At 45.8% G+C, this 16885-nt stretch overlaps 1 long non-coding RNA gene across 1 annotated transcript; it reads right to left on the bottom strand.

The window, feature by feature from the left end:
- Positions 1-2024: 2024 nt before the first annotated feature.
- Positions 2025-6017, bottom strand: LOC112441867 (uncharacterized). The gene is made up of 2 exons (XR_003029803.2): positions 5903-6017; positions 2025-3400 (listed from the first exon to the last, which is right to left on the bottom strand). It is a non-coding gene; the product is annotated as an uncharacterized lncRNA (long non-coding RNA).
- Between the last annotated feature and the right edge of the window lie 10868 nt (positions 6018-16885).

Here is a 16885-nt window from a genome sequence, read left to right as displayed (position 1 = left end):
ACTATCATTTCTCTTATACTAATGGCTTCCAACACAACCTCTCCATCCCTGTCTGGTCCCAAATTTTCTCCAGATATTTTTACTTGATTGTTTCAATGTACTATGACTCTAACTAACTTCCTGCCTCCTTCCTCTAAACCACATTTGCCTTCCTACGTTCTGGATCCAACACCCTTCACCTACATGAATTTCTACTTCAGCATCCTTAGAAAATGCATCTCTGCAAAGCCAGCTCCCTGATCCCTCAGGTGTTATCAGGATAAATGGTGTCCTCTAGTCTCCCATTGCACTTTGTGTCTCTCATATCATTTTTCATTATGAGTAGATAATAATCCTGTCTTCCCAAAATGTAAGCTCCTTGCAGGTGGAGACTGTAATAGAAAGATGGCACAGCATCCTTTCTGCCATTCCCTAACTGCGTCCCTATTTTTAACCAAGCATTTACTCTCTGGTCCATTAGCTTAGGGGAAAGATGACCCCCCACCCTCTAGCTAAAGAGAGGGACTTGTATTGCCTAGTTGTAATCCTATCCTGCTTAGGCCTGGGTTTTAGAACCAGTCAGTGCCTGACATTTCTTTCCATATGGGGATTGGTTTTGAAAGGAGCATGTGACCTGATCTCACCACTGGAAAATAAGGTGAATTTTGCTAGGTAATTCTGGGAAAAAATGGGTCTATGCTTTTAAAAGTGAACCTTCATAAAAGCTGTCCTCTCTTTCGTAAGTCCTGGTATCTAGAAGAGTCATTTGTCACAATGTGGGAAGACAGTTTGAAGGGGAGGCCCATGCATAGAGTGGAGGTGACCTGGGAGCCACTGAATGATTCAACCCCAAAGCCTGCCCTACCTCTCAACTTTCATTTGCATAACCCCCCCAAAAAATGCTTATTGAATTGGGGTGACTTGTAACAGGAAGAGTCCTAACTGATACAGGGACTCTGTCTTCAACTTTGTGTCCACTAGAGTATCTGTCACATGGCAGGCATTCGATACACGCTCGTGTGCTGGATAAACCCGTGATATGCTGGCTGTCTGGATTTTGCCCACAGAGCAGTTTTCTCCACACAAGTCCCCATCAGCTCCCCTCCTTGTCTGAACTTTTGGTAGGAGTAAGTTATTTTCTAAAATTGAAACAAAGCGTCCTGGGGTGACAGGAATGTTCATGTCCATCCAGTCAAGTTCTCTCTTGGAGATTTCCTGAAGGAACACAGGCGAATCTGAACTCACTGACTCTCATTTTTCTAGACTTTGGACTTCTACCTTTAGAAGGTAATTGTAGTTATCATTTCAACATACTTATATGAAGGGTTAAGCTTATTACTTCCTGGCTATAACCCTGCTGCTGCTGCTGTTGCTTCAGTTGTGTCCAACTCTGTGCGACCCCATAGACGGGAGCCCATCAGGCTCCCCTGTCTCTGGGATTCTCCAGGCAAGAACACTGGAGTGGGTTGCCATTTCCTTCTCCAATGCATGAAAGTAAAAAGTGAAAGTGAAGTCGCTCAGTTGTGTCTGACTCTTAGTGACCCCACGGACTCTGGAGTCACATAATTTAATCAATAAGCTCTCTACAAACCACATTTTTAGGATGGATTATTATTATTATGTATCCAATCACCAAATAACTGAGATACAAATTTCCATAGAATGATAAAATTTCTGTTTTCTGTTGTTTATTTTCTCATTTCTAGATGTATATTATTAACAGTTTTGTTGTCAGTGAGTAGTATTTCTTGATTTGCATATTTATCCTGTGTCTAATTTCCTCCTGTTCCCATCACTTACTGTTTTAAATGGTACTTCCTATCTTAGGGACGGCAAATGGGCCAGAGATCGGCACTGACCCTCAAGCAGACATCCATGGATTCCCAGGACCTAAGAGATGGTCTTACACGAGAGGATCATCCAGCCGCACTGCTTTGTGCTGTGTTTGGCCAACGAGGTAAATCATCTCTCAGAGATTCTGAATGGGAACCATAGATAGAGAGGGATACATAATGAGGAATGGAAAACACTTAAGCTCAACCACATTAAAATTAAGTACCTCTATTCACCAAAAGACCAGATACACAGTGAAAAGATAAGCCATAAAATGAGAGAAAATATTTGCAACATTATGTAAGTGATTGTTACAAAGAAGAATTCTTAACAATTAACATGAAAGAGATAGACAACCCAACAGCTTTATGGAAAAGTTTTGGTGCCCCTTTAATGGACACCAAAGGGAAAATCCAAATGGCCAATGAACAGTATGCCAAAATATTCAACCTCATGTGAGTAAGGCTGAAGGCCCAAGTGTGATTGAAGCCCCAGTAAGACACCACTGAACATCCAACAGATCAGCAGATCAGTTAAAATATCTGAAAGTAACTGAGACTTCCCTGGTGGTCCAGTGATTAAGAATCTGCCTTGCAATGCAGGGGACATGGGTTCGATCCCTGGTGGGGAACTAAGATCCCACATGTCTTGGAACAACCAAGTCCATGCACCACAACTACTGAACCCACATGCCACAACTAGAGAGCCCAAGGGCCGCAAGGCAAGTCCCGCCTGCATGACGCAAGGGAGACTTTGCTTGCTGCAACTAAGACTCAACACAGCCAAATAAATAAATAAGTGAAATTTAAAAAATATCTTAAACTAACAAATATAGACAAGCGTATGAAACAAAGGGAACACAAATGCAGTGCGGGAGGGAGTATAATTGTACAACTACTTTGAGAGAGTTTGGCACTATTGAGTACTATATGACTCATCAGTTGCATGCCTAAGAATGTACCCCAGAGAAATCTGTCCACATGTGCACCAAGAGACATGTAAAAGAATGTTCCAAACATAATAGCAAAAAAAAAGAGACAATCTAAATAGCTACCAATGATAGAATGGATAAATAAATTATGGCATATTCTTACAACGAAACACTACGGGCAATGAAAATGAATGAGCAATGGCCAAGCTGGCAGGAAGTGGTAAAAGAGTATGGAAAAGATGTGGCCATTTTCCTTCAAGGCTGTTGGCTTTGTCCTCTGGGAGCTTCTTCTTTATGTATTCTCCTTTCTCATAACATCTAAACTTTGGATTGAGTTTTGGGTTAAGCCCTCTTTGGAGCTAAGCAGATTTCATAGTCAGCTTCCTGCTGGTGCAGACACGGGGTCCAAGGGTTGCTTTATGCCTTCAACACTTGACTCTAGGGGGCTTCTCTTTTTTTTGGCAATGCTTGTAAAACTGAGAAGGTTTCGGTCAGTTCCATGAGCCAGTCACCATTCCCAAGTTCTTCTCTGAACATAGCTCTTCAAGCTGCTTTATTTCTTTGCTTCCTTAGTCAATAAGTGCTTTTCTCTCTCATTTTAGTGATGGCTTCCTCAAGTCCAGGGCTTCCCAGGTGGCTCGGTGACAAAGAATCCGCCTGCCAATACAGGAGACACAGGAGACTCAAGTTCAATCCTTGGGTTGGGAAGATCCCCTGCAGGAGGAAATGGCAACCCACTTGCCTGGAAAATCCCATGGACAGAGGAGCCTGTCGGGCTACCGCCCATGAAGTCTCAGAGTTGGACGCGAATGAGCACACACAGGCACCTTGAGTCCATCTGAAACAACAGGCTGCGTTACAAACCCTTAAACCCTCAGTCTTATCTTTGGCACAGTCCTGGCGCTTGGTTTGGCTGAGAAGTTTTAATGAGCCTTTGAAAAATGCTTTGAACAACTACAATTTTCTCTTCTTGTTTTGAGTAAAGAAGCAACTGACTTTTCTAACTCTGTAACAATCCACAATTCTGGTCATACTCGGTAATCTGGCCACTTCTTGCCTGCACTTGTAATATCTTACAGGAAGGAGCAACTAGTACATGTTGACAATAGAATTTTACAGTTACTTCCTCTGGAATTAGGGGCTTAGTAGGCGAGTGGTCTGTCCTTCAAAGTATCGCAGATGACAATTTTGTCAAATATTTTTGCCTCTGCATACAAGGACACTGGATTTCCAGTAAAGAATGTCAGTTTTCTTATCTCTTAACCACTGAGACAATGACATATATTTTGAGTTTTTATAATGGCAATACCATGCTTTTGGAATCAATTTCTGTATTACTTAGAGTAAGGCTATAGATGAGTAACAAAGAGACCCCTCAATAATCCCATATGTTTAAGAAGACTGAACTTAGGTCTTCTTCAGTTAACAGTCCAGGTTGGTTCTGCCTCACGTGATCACTCAGGGATCCAACTTCACTTCATTTTGTTGCTCTTCCATTCCCTAGGCCTTGATACGATCTGCTTAATCAAGGTTGCCTCATTGCCTTGTCAGGGTCTTGGTGGGTGAGAAGGGAGAGGAGACTGGGGAGGAGACAGACCCAGGTCTTAAGGTGCAGGCCTGGCAAGGCACACAGCACTTCTGCTCACATTCCTTTGGAAGACATTTAACGGTTGGCTGTATCTAACTCCAAGGAAGGCTGGGAGATGTGACAAGGATAAAGGGAAGAACAGAACTGGGTGGACCATTAAGGTTATTTTACCCCCAAATTTTCAGTCTCAAGCCTTCAACTTAGTTTGCAGCTCTGGAAATAGATTGAGACTCAGGATACTGGTGACAAAACCAGAGCTTCATAGAAGTCCAAAAATACCAGAAGACCTCCTTTCATGTTTAATACCTATGAAAAAGCCATGTAATTTCACAAGCATCTGGCTAACGCAGTGGAGCCCTGAAATCTTAAACAACGTTTAGCAGGCCAGATAAAGCAAAAAGAAACTAATTGTGCAGGTCTCATTATTACTAGTTTCACATCTATAAAATTTCATAGATATGTTCTTCAATAAAAAAAGAATATGAAGATGATGAAGAAGAAGAAGAGAGAGAAAAAGAAAGAAAGAAAGACAAACTCAGAGGAATGAATAAAGAAGATGTGATACATATATACAGTGGAATATTGCTCAGCCATCAAAGTGAAGTCGCTCAGTTGTGTCCGACCCTTTGCGACCCAATGGACTGTAGCCTACCAGGCTCCTCTGTCCATGGGATTCTCCAGACAAGAGTACTGGAGTGGGTTGCCATTTCCTTCTCCAGGGGATCTTCCCAACCCAGGGATCGAACCCTGGTCTCCCGCATTCCAGGCAGACGCTTTAACCTCTGAGCCACCAGGGAAGCCCATAAAACAAAACTGTGCCATTTGCAGAGATGTGGATGGACCTAGAGACTCATACAGAGTGAAGTAAGTCACAAAGAGAAAAACACATATCATATAATATTGCCTATATGTGGAATCTAGAAAATGATACAGATGAACTTATTTGCAAAGCAGAAATAGAGACAGAGACATAGAGAACAAACGTATGAATATGAAGGATGGCAGGGGTGTAGGATGATTTGGGAGACTGGGATTTACACATACAAACTACTATGTATACAACATAATTAATGAGGACTTACAAAATTGAAAATTAAAAAATAAAAAAGAATGTGACTTCCATCTCAGAAAAAAAAAGAGACAAACCCAGCACCACACTTGCCATAAAATAAGCACTTAAATCTCAGCTCTTGTCCCTTGTGAGTTTCTTTTCAGAGTATTCGTCTCCTGGGGATGTCCTGGATCACTTTATAAAAAGATAATGTGGTCCAGGACAGTGGAGGGAGCTGATGCAGCCCAGAGACCCTAGAGCTCAGAGATCAACACCATGAGGCCGTGGCGGCCAAGAGAACACACGAAGGGCCCCTCACCAAGACCCCTCCTGGCTGTCAAGCCCCTTCTCACTCCTGTCCTCTCTAGCCTCATTGACTGTCTGCTCCAATCCCATCTTGTTAGGCCACTCTCTATGCCTTAGAGTGGAAAGAAAACACAGCTTACAGTAAAGCCTACAAGGGTTTACAGCAGTAGGGGGCAAAGGCAGGACATGCATGGCCCGGGGGGAGCTCACCCACCTTGCTCTGTGCACCCGCTGCCTGACTGGCGGGGATAGTCTGATCTCCTAGCAGCCACTCAGGTTCCTGATTGCTCCATTTAGGCGAGCTCGAAAGTACAGGAAGGTGATGTGATAGATTTGCCCCCAAGTTTCGGTAGGATTATTAAACAGATGCCTCTATTTCTAAATATCTGAGTAAAGTCCTGTCTGGGTTGCTTAAGCCAAAGTTCACTCAAGTTGACGCTAAAGCCCTTTGTTGGACTATGTTCACAGTGAGGAGGTGGCCGGCCACACGGAAAGGAGGGGACAGAACTAGACGGACGGCATCGGCATCTGGGAAATTTCCACTGGAGAATAAGCACTCAGATTATTGTTTTGTGCTCTGTAAAATAGATGCAGCGCACACAGGCACCATGAATCAACACACCAACTATTTGCAAACCCTTGTGCAGTTATGAGAAGGAAAGGGGGAAGAAAACCTTCGCTTTACAGTCCTTCAGGTGGACACAGAGAAAAAGAACCAGGGAGGACAAAAATGGTCCTAAAAGAAACACCATTAGTGAAGTAAAACATAGCATAGTCGGTACGTCAGATGGAGAAAGAAAGAAACGCCGATGATTTGATGATTCATTTATTCAGTCATTCACTCCACGAACATTTAGGAAATACTAGCTCCGTGACATCCATTATGATAGGAACTAGAGACACAAAAATCAGGGAGGACACAGACCCTGCCCACACAGGTAGAAGTGGGAGCCAAGTTGCTAAGTAAACGAAAGCCCAGGTATGTCATCAGAGCTTTCGTAGACACGGGTACAAGGGTCAGGGTGACTCTAATCAGGTGGGGAGTCTGTGGGCAGAGGTCAAGAGGAGGCTTTCGAGAAGGGGTTGTCTGGGGTGGCCAGAGCCACAGTTGTGATGGGTGAGGGACAGCAGCATGTAGAGGGCAGGCTCAGGGGCCGGGGTGGCAGGGCAGCCGGGTCTGTGTACATTGGTCTGTGTCCATCGACACCTGGGAAGCAACATTATGGGAAAGGCGCACGTTCTAGGGAGAATGTGATGATGGCAACTACTGAACCTTATGAACGAGTTGGACTGCTGCTGGGAGACCCCTGCCCTCCTCAGGCAGCTGGCAGCCGGCTGACACCTAAGTGGCACCGGAGCCACCTTGACGAAGCAAAGAGCCAGCTGTCCCACTAAACCTCCTTTGAGGAAATGTTACCCTAAAATTGCCACTCTGGAGCGAACAGAAAGCAGCTGGAGGGCCCCAGGGATGCACTCTGGAGGTGCACAAAGCTAAGTCCAAGGGCCTCCCTGGGGGTCCAGTGGCTAAGACTGTGCTCCCCATGCAGCGGGGCCCGGATTTGATCCCTGGTCAGGGAACTAGATCTCATATGCCCCAACCAGGAGTTCTCATGCTGCAACTGCAGACCCCGCGTGCCACAACTGAGACCTGGTGCGGTCAAGTAAACCAGTGAACAAACAAGCAAACACAAAGTTAAAAGCCTGGCTCTTTTTTTTTTTTTTTTCCACTTTCGGGATCTTAGTTCCCTGACCAGAGATTGAACCCTTGCCGCTTGCAGTGGAAGCGCAGAGTCCTAACCACTCGTCTGCGGAATAATTCCCAGAAGCCTGGCTCCCTATTTAACAGATGGACAAAACACCTGCATTAGTAAGAACTTATTAGTTGTCAGTAATATACACTCAAGCTGCTGCTGCTGCTAAGTCGCTTCAGTCGTGTCTGACTCTGTGCGACCCCATAGACGGCAGCCCACCAGGCTCCCCCGTCCCTGGGATTCTCCAGGCAAGAACACTGGAGTGGGTTGCCATTTCCTTCTCTAATGTATGAAAGTGAAAAGTGAAAGTGAAGTCGCTCAGTTGTGTCTGACTCTTCTCGACCCCATGGACTGCAGCCTACCAGGCTCCTCTGCCCATGGGATTTTCCAGGCAAGAGTACTGGAGTGGGGTGCCATTGCCTTCTCTGAGACATTGAAGCTAGGATAAGTGAAAAAGGTCAATGTACCATAAAGATATAGGGCTGTCTCTCAACACCAGAGGGCGGCAAGGCATCCAGGCCCCAGGAAGACCACACTTGGTGAGTGGCTACCCACCAGGGACCACGCTCTCTGCTGCTCTCTGGGCAACTGCGTTCTCTGTCTGTCTGCCTGTCCATCTCTCCCCCTCTCTTAACACAGCAGAACATGGTCACCCACAGTGGCCTGCCTTCCCATCTCACAGCTCCCACTTCATGGAAAGCCTGAACTCTCCGGACACAGTTCCGGATGCCCGGGGGAGGGTGCTGACTCAGCCAAGTCCAGGAGTGCAGTCAAGCTACACAGATGGCTGCTGGGAGCCAGCGCTGGGGCAGGGGCGAGGGTTCCGGTGAGCTGGGCAGGCTCCCCAGAGGTCAGCCTTAGTTCTTCAGGGCCCCTGAACCCTGAAGATAATAGTCATGGCCTCACCTGGTCATCAAACAAATGTGATGAGTTAATACGTGTAAAGAAATGGCCATACAGTATGTCCTTAGTAAATGGAGGTGATTATAATTATCATAGTTGTCAATAAAGATAGCATGTGATCTATTTTTAGGAAAACCCAATCCAGGAGGCTGGCATGCAGCTTCTTTCCTCCACCAAAGACGTTCACATTAACACAAAGATGGGGGGCAAGGCCTCTCTTCCTTGGCCTCAGCCCCCATCCCTCTCATTTCTCACATCATAGTCACAGCCTAAAGCTCCCATCCCCACTTCCCCCGCAAGCTTTCTAGGCTATTACAAACCAATCATTTACTCTTTGGGCCCTTGCCACTCCCACTGGTAATGGCTGTGTTCAGGAGTGTTAAGTTTATACGGTGATCGTATATCTTTCTTCTTTATTAAACTTTAAAGCCTTAGGTTGAGAGACCAATGTCCTGAATACGGAGGACATTGCCATGCATCTAGCGTTCACTTGATAATATTTATTGATTCATGATGTTTTCACATCAAAGGCAATATCCATTTATGGACCCATAAAAGGAATCTCAAGAGCTCATTTATTTCAGGCCACTGCCTTCAGGTAGGGTAAGGTTTAAATGTCTGTGTGTTTTATTCCCACTCTCCTGTAGGCCTGCTGCTGCTGCTGCTGCTAAGTCGCTTCAGTCGTGTCCGACCCTGTGCGACCCCATAGACGGCAGCCACCAGGCTCCCCCGTCCCTGGGACTCTCCAGGCAAGAACACTGGAGTGGGTTGCCAGCCTCTACCCACACAACTCGGGGTTTGGAAAGGACCCGGTGGGTCTAGTTCAGGCACTTTCGCAAAGCAGGATGTGGGCCTCTGGCCTCCACATGGAGAGCTTACCTTAGCCATCCTAGAGGCTCACTCCAGCTCTAACTTTTATAGTCTAGGGAGTTATTCATATGAAAAATCTCAAATCTATCTCTGTGTCAATTCCATTCGATGTTCCTAACTCTGTTTATGGGTCGCCAAAGAGTCAGACACGACTTAGCAACAAGACAACGACAGACAAAACCAGAGCTGGCAGCTCTGTGACGGGCCTGGGACCGGGCACCCTTTGCTGCGGTGCTGCAATAAAGGCTCCTTGAGCAAGAAAATGAAAAGAAACAATAAGGGATTAAAAATAACTGCTGTGCATGTAGGCAGTCGGGGAAAATTCTGGACAAAAGAGAAGACTAAAAGGCCTAACAGCCACTTCTGAAGAGCCAGGAGCAACAACAGGGGGTTGGGAGCAAAAGCAGGGTACTGCGCCTGCCCCTGCACACAGCACCACAGAGGAGTGGGCAAACCACCTAAGCCACCCCTCCAGTCTGACCCCTGAACACATCCTTACCCTCACCCCATATAAGGAACCAGTTCATCCAGCCTTGGGGAGCAAGCAAGCAAGGGGACGTGTTGTTTGTTCTTGATCTCTCTGCTGTAGCAGGGACCCTGATAAAGCCTTTCCCGAATTTCTTGTTCAGCCTCTGATCAGTTTCTGTTGATGAAGGAAATCAAGAACCCTGGTCAATAACACCCCTCCCCCATGGCAGCCTTCCCACACACAGAGTATTGGCCTGGTTCATTCTCTCGTGTCCCCTCTGAGCCTCTTCCCTTCCACCCAGTGTCCTTACGTCCTTCTCCACCAGAGAAGGTTTACAGACACTTTGTCAGCCCTTTGGCACGTTGATATGCTGTGTTTCTCTTTGCTTCCCTTTCTGGGGGTTCAAAACCCAGTGCATAATTCTCATTATGGTCTGATGGCTGGGGGATTGGGACTGGAACTTTGCTCCAGATTTAGCTATTCTGATTTTTTTAAGGCTGTGTGAATCTGAGCTAGGTTTTTCTTCTGGGGGTAGAACCATCACCATGTTGGCTCATATTAATATTGAGATCATCATTTTGTTTCAAAAAATGGAAATTACTTAAAAAAAATAATATACACTCATCACGGAAAATTCAGGGAAACAAGCAAAACAGGAAGAGAATAACAACAATATTGTAACCCTTCCCTTTAAAAGATAACTATTGTTTACATTTGGGGATATATTCTTCTAGACATTACTTTCTATTCATAAACACACACACACAAAGTTTTACAAATACACACACTTAGTTTTACAAAAGTGGGATTGAGTGTCTGATAAATTAAAGATGGTTGCTAAGTCTTTGCTATTCTTCTCATTGAAAGGTGGGGTCTATTTCCTCTCCCCTGCTTCCGGGGCTGGGCCTGCAGCTGGTTCTAAAGGTTAGAATATAGGGAAGTAACACAAGGTAATTTCCAAGGCTGGGCCTAAAGAGATCTCAGTTTCTGCCTTCATCTCTTGGAAGGCACTTCTTGGGGGCCAACCATCATACCATGAAGCATGACAGCCCTTTGGGGAACTGAAACTGGTGTCTGAGAACGCACAGTTGGTTTTCAAACCTAGCTGTCATCAGAATCATATGGAGGGCTATTAGAATGGAGATTCATGGGCCCCATTTTCAAAGATTCTATTATGCCAGCTGGTGTCAATGATCAACTATTGAGAATGAGGTCATTTTGGTCCTTCCAGTTATCCCAGAGTCCCAGTAAGTACCAAGGGATAGAATCCACAGGATCATAAAAAGTAATAAATTGTCATTTTAAATCATTAAGTTCGGGGGTAGTTTGTTACAGCAGCAATAGATAGCTGAAACAATTACATATAATGACACCAAATGGTAACACAGTGTTTCCTCTCTGCTGGGGACCGTCATACATTCTTTATACATATTAGTCCACAGATCTTTACAATAAACAATCCTATGAAGTAAATACTATGATTACATATTATTGTCCCTGTTTTACAGATGAGGAAACTGAGACACAGGGAAATAAGACACTTGCTCAGGGCTACACACTGAGTAATTGATGGTGCTGGGATTTGAATACATAGAGTCCATCAGGTTCCAGAGTCTGTGCTCTAAACCACCATATCCCACTGCCTCTCTGCTGCTTCCTCTCATTTAACCTTCTCAGTGTCAATAAATATCAATCTACAAAGTCATACTTAAGGAGTCACATGTTGAAATCCTGAGTCGATTATCCAAAGTATTAGCAATCTCTCCTAGTTTTGAAATTCTCTTTATTGGATATATATCCTATTAAAAGTTGTCAAGTTGTTGATAAAATGTGTTGAGTAGAACAAAGATTAGTAGGAATCCCCTTGAACCCACCTGAGAGTTCCATCCAGAGGGACATCCTTTAGCAATAATTTTAAGTACAGATTTCAACAATGTGGAATCTACCCAGGGCTCTGTTATCTTAGCCACTGGTCCTCAAGCACAGGCTGGGAGATAGACTACATAGAAATTGGGTAGGCACCTGTTAAAATACAGATTCCCCAGCCACTCCAGTAACTGAATCTCTGAAGATGTGGCCCAGGAATCTGCATTCTATTACCCCTCCATATAATTCTGAGACTGCTAGGTTTGGAAGCACTGATTTAATCTCCATTTCTCCTCATCTGTATCAATAGCTCTGTCAAATCCCACACCGTATTTCATGTACACTAAGGCTATGGGAATTTTCTAGTTGTCCTTTGAGATGTGTCCTGACTCTGTTCTTACCAGATACAAGATTTTCTCTCTGGACAGTTTTCATTTCTAAAATGAGGACGTTGGATTAATTTTCATAGTGGACGCTGTGATATACCCACACATCTTTCTTCAAGACTAAGTCACTCATTCCCTCAACCGTTGGGCCGATTGATAGTTCACAGGTGGCCCAAGACCACATCTCCCCCAGAAGCATAGCCTGTATCCAGCAAGTAGCTGATGAGGAAGTGTGAAGACCCAGTCCCCCTGTCCTCAAGGTGAGCCAGTTCTGAAAAACCATCCCATAGGGTTGACTTGAGACATTTATTACATCTGCATCACAGTTCAATTCATCCCTCTGCCATTTCTACTCCCTCCAGTCACCCACTGGGAGAAGGAAATGGCAACCCACTCCAGTATTCTGGCCTGGAGAATCCCAGGGACAGAGGAGCCTGGTGGGCTGCTGTCCATAGAGTCACACAGAGTCGGACACGACTGGGCGACTTAGCATGCATGCATGCATTGGAGAAGGAAATGGCAACCCATGCCAGTATTCTTGCCTGGAGAATCCCAGGGACAGAGGAGCCTGGTGGGCTGCTATCTATGGGGTCGCACAGAGTCAGAGACGACTGAAGTGACTTAGCAGCAGCAGCAGCAGCCAGTTGCCCATAGGTGCGGGTGCCAAGGGCACTCAGCAAACTTCCTGCCTACAACCTCCATCTTGGTCAGTTTCCTAAGGGACTGATTGCCACAATGACCTCCCGTTCCCAATTCAGAATGAAGTGACAGTGCAGACTCAAGACCCTTTCAACCATCCTGGGCTCTCTGTTAAGCTCAAGAAAAGCCTTCTCCTTGTCATACTCCTCCCATTCCTTCTCCATTTATGGAACAAACCTTCACTGTACTCCTATGACATGCCAGGCCCTGAGTTCAGAGACTTGCCCATGTCTCCAGCAATGGACAGAGAGCAAGCACTTAGGAGCTGAATGACTCCTCTGTCTTTTTGCCATTTGTCAACACTGTGCTCTTTCCCAGGCTGTAGGACTAGCCCTCTTCCTGCTCTGAACATGACCCAGTGGGCCTTCTTATTGCCCCGACTGTGGTTGGCAAGGGCCCTTCTTTGTAGGGGCTTTAGGCTTTCTGACATCATTCTCATGAGTTTATGTCTGTCTTTGAATTACCCTTCTTAGATTTTGAGTTTATTCTCCCACCTCTAGTAGCCAGGCTGGGCAAGGACCAACATTCGTGCTTCATTCATTCAGGACACTAACGCCTATTTCACGCTTACTAGGCTTGCAGTTGCGGAGAAGGCAATGGCACCCACTCCAGTACTCTTGCCTGGAAAATCCATGGACGGAGGAGCCTGGTGGGCTGCAGTCCATGGGGTCACTAAGAGTCGGACACGACTCAACGACTTCACTTTTGCTTTTCACTTTCATGCTTTGGAGAAGGAAATGGCAACCCACTCCAGTGTTCTTGCTTGGAGAATCCCAGGGACGGGGAAGCCTGGTGGGCTGCCATCTATGGGGTTGCACAGAGTCGGACATGACTGAAGCGATTTAGCAGCAGCAGCAGGCTTGCAGTGGAAAATCTAGGGGAAATGAACTTAAGCCTTTCAGAAGCGCTGAGGCAGAAGGGATTCGAGTTCAAATTTTCAACCTCAGGCAACATTGGATTGAATCAGCCACCTTTACTGTTGCCACCCCTGTCTTGTCAACTCCAGCCCCCGAGGCACCCTTCAGCAGCATCCGCACTCCCTTCATGGATTTCCAGCCTCCCACCTTCTGTTCTGCACACTTCCCACTCCCTTCGCTGTCTATCATTTTCATTTTTCACTTGAGTCACAGTCACAGTTTACTTGAGTCATAACGCATCTTTTCCAGGGATCACCATATTTTACTCTATTTCTTACATCGTATTGCAATGTAAAAAGTTTGCCCAATGGATTTTAAGAAAACAAAGGGCTCTTTTCAGCTCTTTGCAATCACATCATGGCTCAAGGGCTCTTCGGATATAACAATCGAGCCCAAGAACAGAAAGGAATCAAGCCTATCATTCTTAGTGTATAAATGAGGAAACCAAGAAACAGCGAAGTCAAGCAGCTTTCCAAAGGTCACACAGTAGTAACTGTCAGAACAGGAAAAATGGCACCTTCATTCAGCAAGGAAAGAATCCATGAATATTATATTTGAGGAAGGGCTCTGCCTGTCAGACATGCTAATTTCTGTATATTACCTAAGAATACTATTCAGTTCAGTCGCTCAGTTGTGTCCGACTCTTTGCGACCACATGAATCGAAACACACCAGGCCTCCCTGTCCATCACCAACTCCCGGAGTCCACTGAGACTCACGTCCATTGAGTCAGTGATGCCATCCAGCCATCTCATCCTCTGTCGTCCCCTTCTCCTCCTGCCCACAATCCCTCCCAGCATCAGAGTCTTTTCCAATGAGTCAACTCTTCGCATGAGGTGGTCAAAGTACTGGAGTTTCAGCTTTAGCATCATTCCTTCCAAAGAAATCCCAGGGCTGATCTCCTTCAGAATGGACTGGTTGGATCTCCTTGCAGTCCAAGGGACTCTCAAGAGTCTTTTCCAAAAACAAAAAAAAAAAAGAGTCTTTTCCAACACCACAGGGTTGGCCAAAAAGCTCATTTGGGTATGGAAAAATGAGCTTTTTTGCCAACCCAGTTGCTCAATTGCTGACAGAAGTAGACATATCCTTATTAGTTAGGCCTCTTTTACTCCTCCTTAGGGGTCAAGACCAAGCCCTCGGTGCCCCGTTTGACTAGATCAGGACCAGAAGAGTCCAGGTCCCAGTCCACTTGGTTCCAGAATTTACAAGTTGTCTGGCCTTAAAAACACCATTTAACAGCTGTATCCCTGGACTGCTGGGTTCCCAAGTGGCGCTCGAGGTAAAGAACCCACCTCCCAATGCAGAAGACACAGGAGACGCCGGTTTGATCCGTGGATTGGGAAGATCCCCTGGTGAAGTGGCACCCACTCCAATATTCTTGTCTGGAGAATCCCATGGACAGAGGAGCCTGGTGGATGACAGTCCATGGGGTCACAAAGAGTCGGACACAACTGAAGTGACTTAGCCACACGCACACATCCTTGGATGACCATCTTGCCTTGCTCCCACAGTTGTGGGGCATCAGGCAAGATAAAGGGACAGGGAGCCCTTTGCCCCAGGAGGAGCTGTTCTCTTTCCTGCTCGCTGGAATCCTCCACGGAGCTCAAAATTGAGGTGGGGGTTTGCAGGGGGAAGAGGTGGGAGGTGGCGGGGAGCAGGGGCGAATGAGGGTGGGACCTGGTTTCTGGAAAGCTTTTTTTTTTTTTTAAGCTGCTCAGGTGATTCTGATATACAGTCAAGTGGTGAAGCCACTGACAAAGTATAAAAGACAAGTAGAAGAGGGAAAATCAATTACACTGTTAGCTAATAAGATGTCTTAGATTATCTGCACATTTTAAATTCTGTTTAGAGTTGATTAGGCTTCCCTGGTGACTCAGATGGTAAAGAATCTCCCTGCAATGCAGGAGACCTGGGTTTTATCTTTGGGTCAGGAAGATCCCCTGGAGAAGTGAATGGCAACCCACTCCAGTATTCTTGTCTGGGAAACCCCATGGATAGAGGAGCCCGGTGGGCTATAGTCCATGGGGTTGCAAAGAATCAGACACGATTTAGCCATTAAATAACAACAACACACATTCTTGAGGTGATTTTGTAGAGTCATTAAAAAAGGGAAGCGTTAATCATGCCTGGTAAGGAGGAGAAAAGATATAGCAAATGTGAAATGAATGGGCTTCCCAGGTGTCACAGCAGTAAAGAATCGATCTGCCAGTGAAAGAGATGCAAGAGACTTGGGTTTGATTTCTGCATTGGGAACTTTCCCTGGAGGAGGAAATGGCAACCCACTCCCGTATTCTTGCCTGGAAAATTCCATGGACAGAGGAGCCCATGGCTACAGTCCATGGGTTGCAAAGATTCGGACATGACTGAGTAACTAACAGAGTTGATAACTAATTGCCTGCCTTTTTCAGGTTATTCAAAACCCTAATCTCAGGTCCCTTTCCTCCTAGAAAAGATGTCTATTACTTCAGTGACATTCCTCTTACCTTGCAGTCTACACACGCACACACACACACACACCATGAGTCATCTCCACCAGCCTCCATTTTGAAGTCAGATTCTATGTCATGTCTTTTATCCTTTGACCTCTGAGTAATCACTCTGGACCCAGTCTGTTCTTTCAGGTCCAGGAAGGCAATCTGATTAGGTTCTGGAAAATGGTCTCACAGTAGCCCCAATCTCCACAGCATGCTCTATAAACCAGGCCCCTGATGTACTGCTTGGGAGAGGACGAGAGTCCTAGTTCTCCTTTTTAAGTAATTCTGTGGCCTTGAGCAAACTGCTCAATCTCTAGGTCTCTGAGTTGATTGTTATCATCTGCTCATAACCTTTTACAAGCTAATATTTCCCTCCCTGTACAAGTGGAGAGTAAGCAGAAACTTGCCGCAGTGGCCTTCACGTTAAAGGAAATGGGTAGGAATGAGAAGCATAGATGTGAAGAGCATTTCATTCAGTCCCTGAGATGCCAAGGTTACTCCTGTCTGCCCAGCACCTGCTTCCTCTCTCGTGGGGGCCGAGCTGCCTTCCTTGGGGGAACTGCTTCTTTCCCCCTCCATACACTAATCAGAGCGCCCTGGCCCATTCCTCCGGGGCCCCAGGGGTGGACATGTGACCCCAGCTTAACCATAACAAGAGCCTACTCATCCAGCCACAGCAATTGGTATGGGGATTCATCTAATGACCAATCTAAAACAAAGCAACCAATGAACAAAAAAGCCAGGGATTTTTCCAAATAAAGCTGGTGGGGAAACTCTGTCCTTTCTTGTCAAGCTGCTGTATAACTGCAACACCAGAGCTACCACACGAGAAGGCTGAGAGGGTGAGGCCACAGTGCAGAGAG

Source organism: Bos taurus, chromosome 16 (genome assembly GCF_002263795.3).
Source record: "Bos taurus isolate L1 Dominette 01449 registration number 42190680 breed Hereford chromosome 16, ARS-UCD2.0, whole genome shotgun sequence".
Taxonomy (NCBI): Eukaryota; Metazoa; Chordata; class Mammalia; order Artiodactyla; family Bovidae; genus Bos; species Bos taurus.
This window is presented reverse-complemented; position numbering and strand designations above follow the sequence as displayed.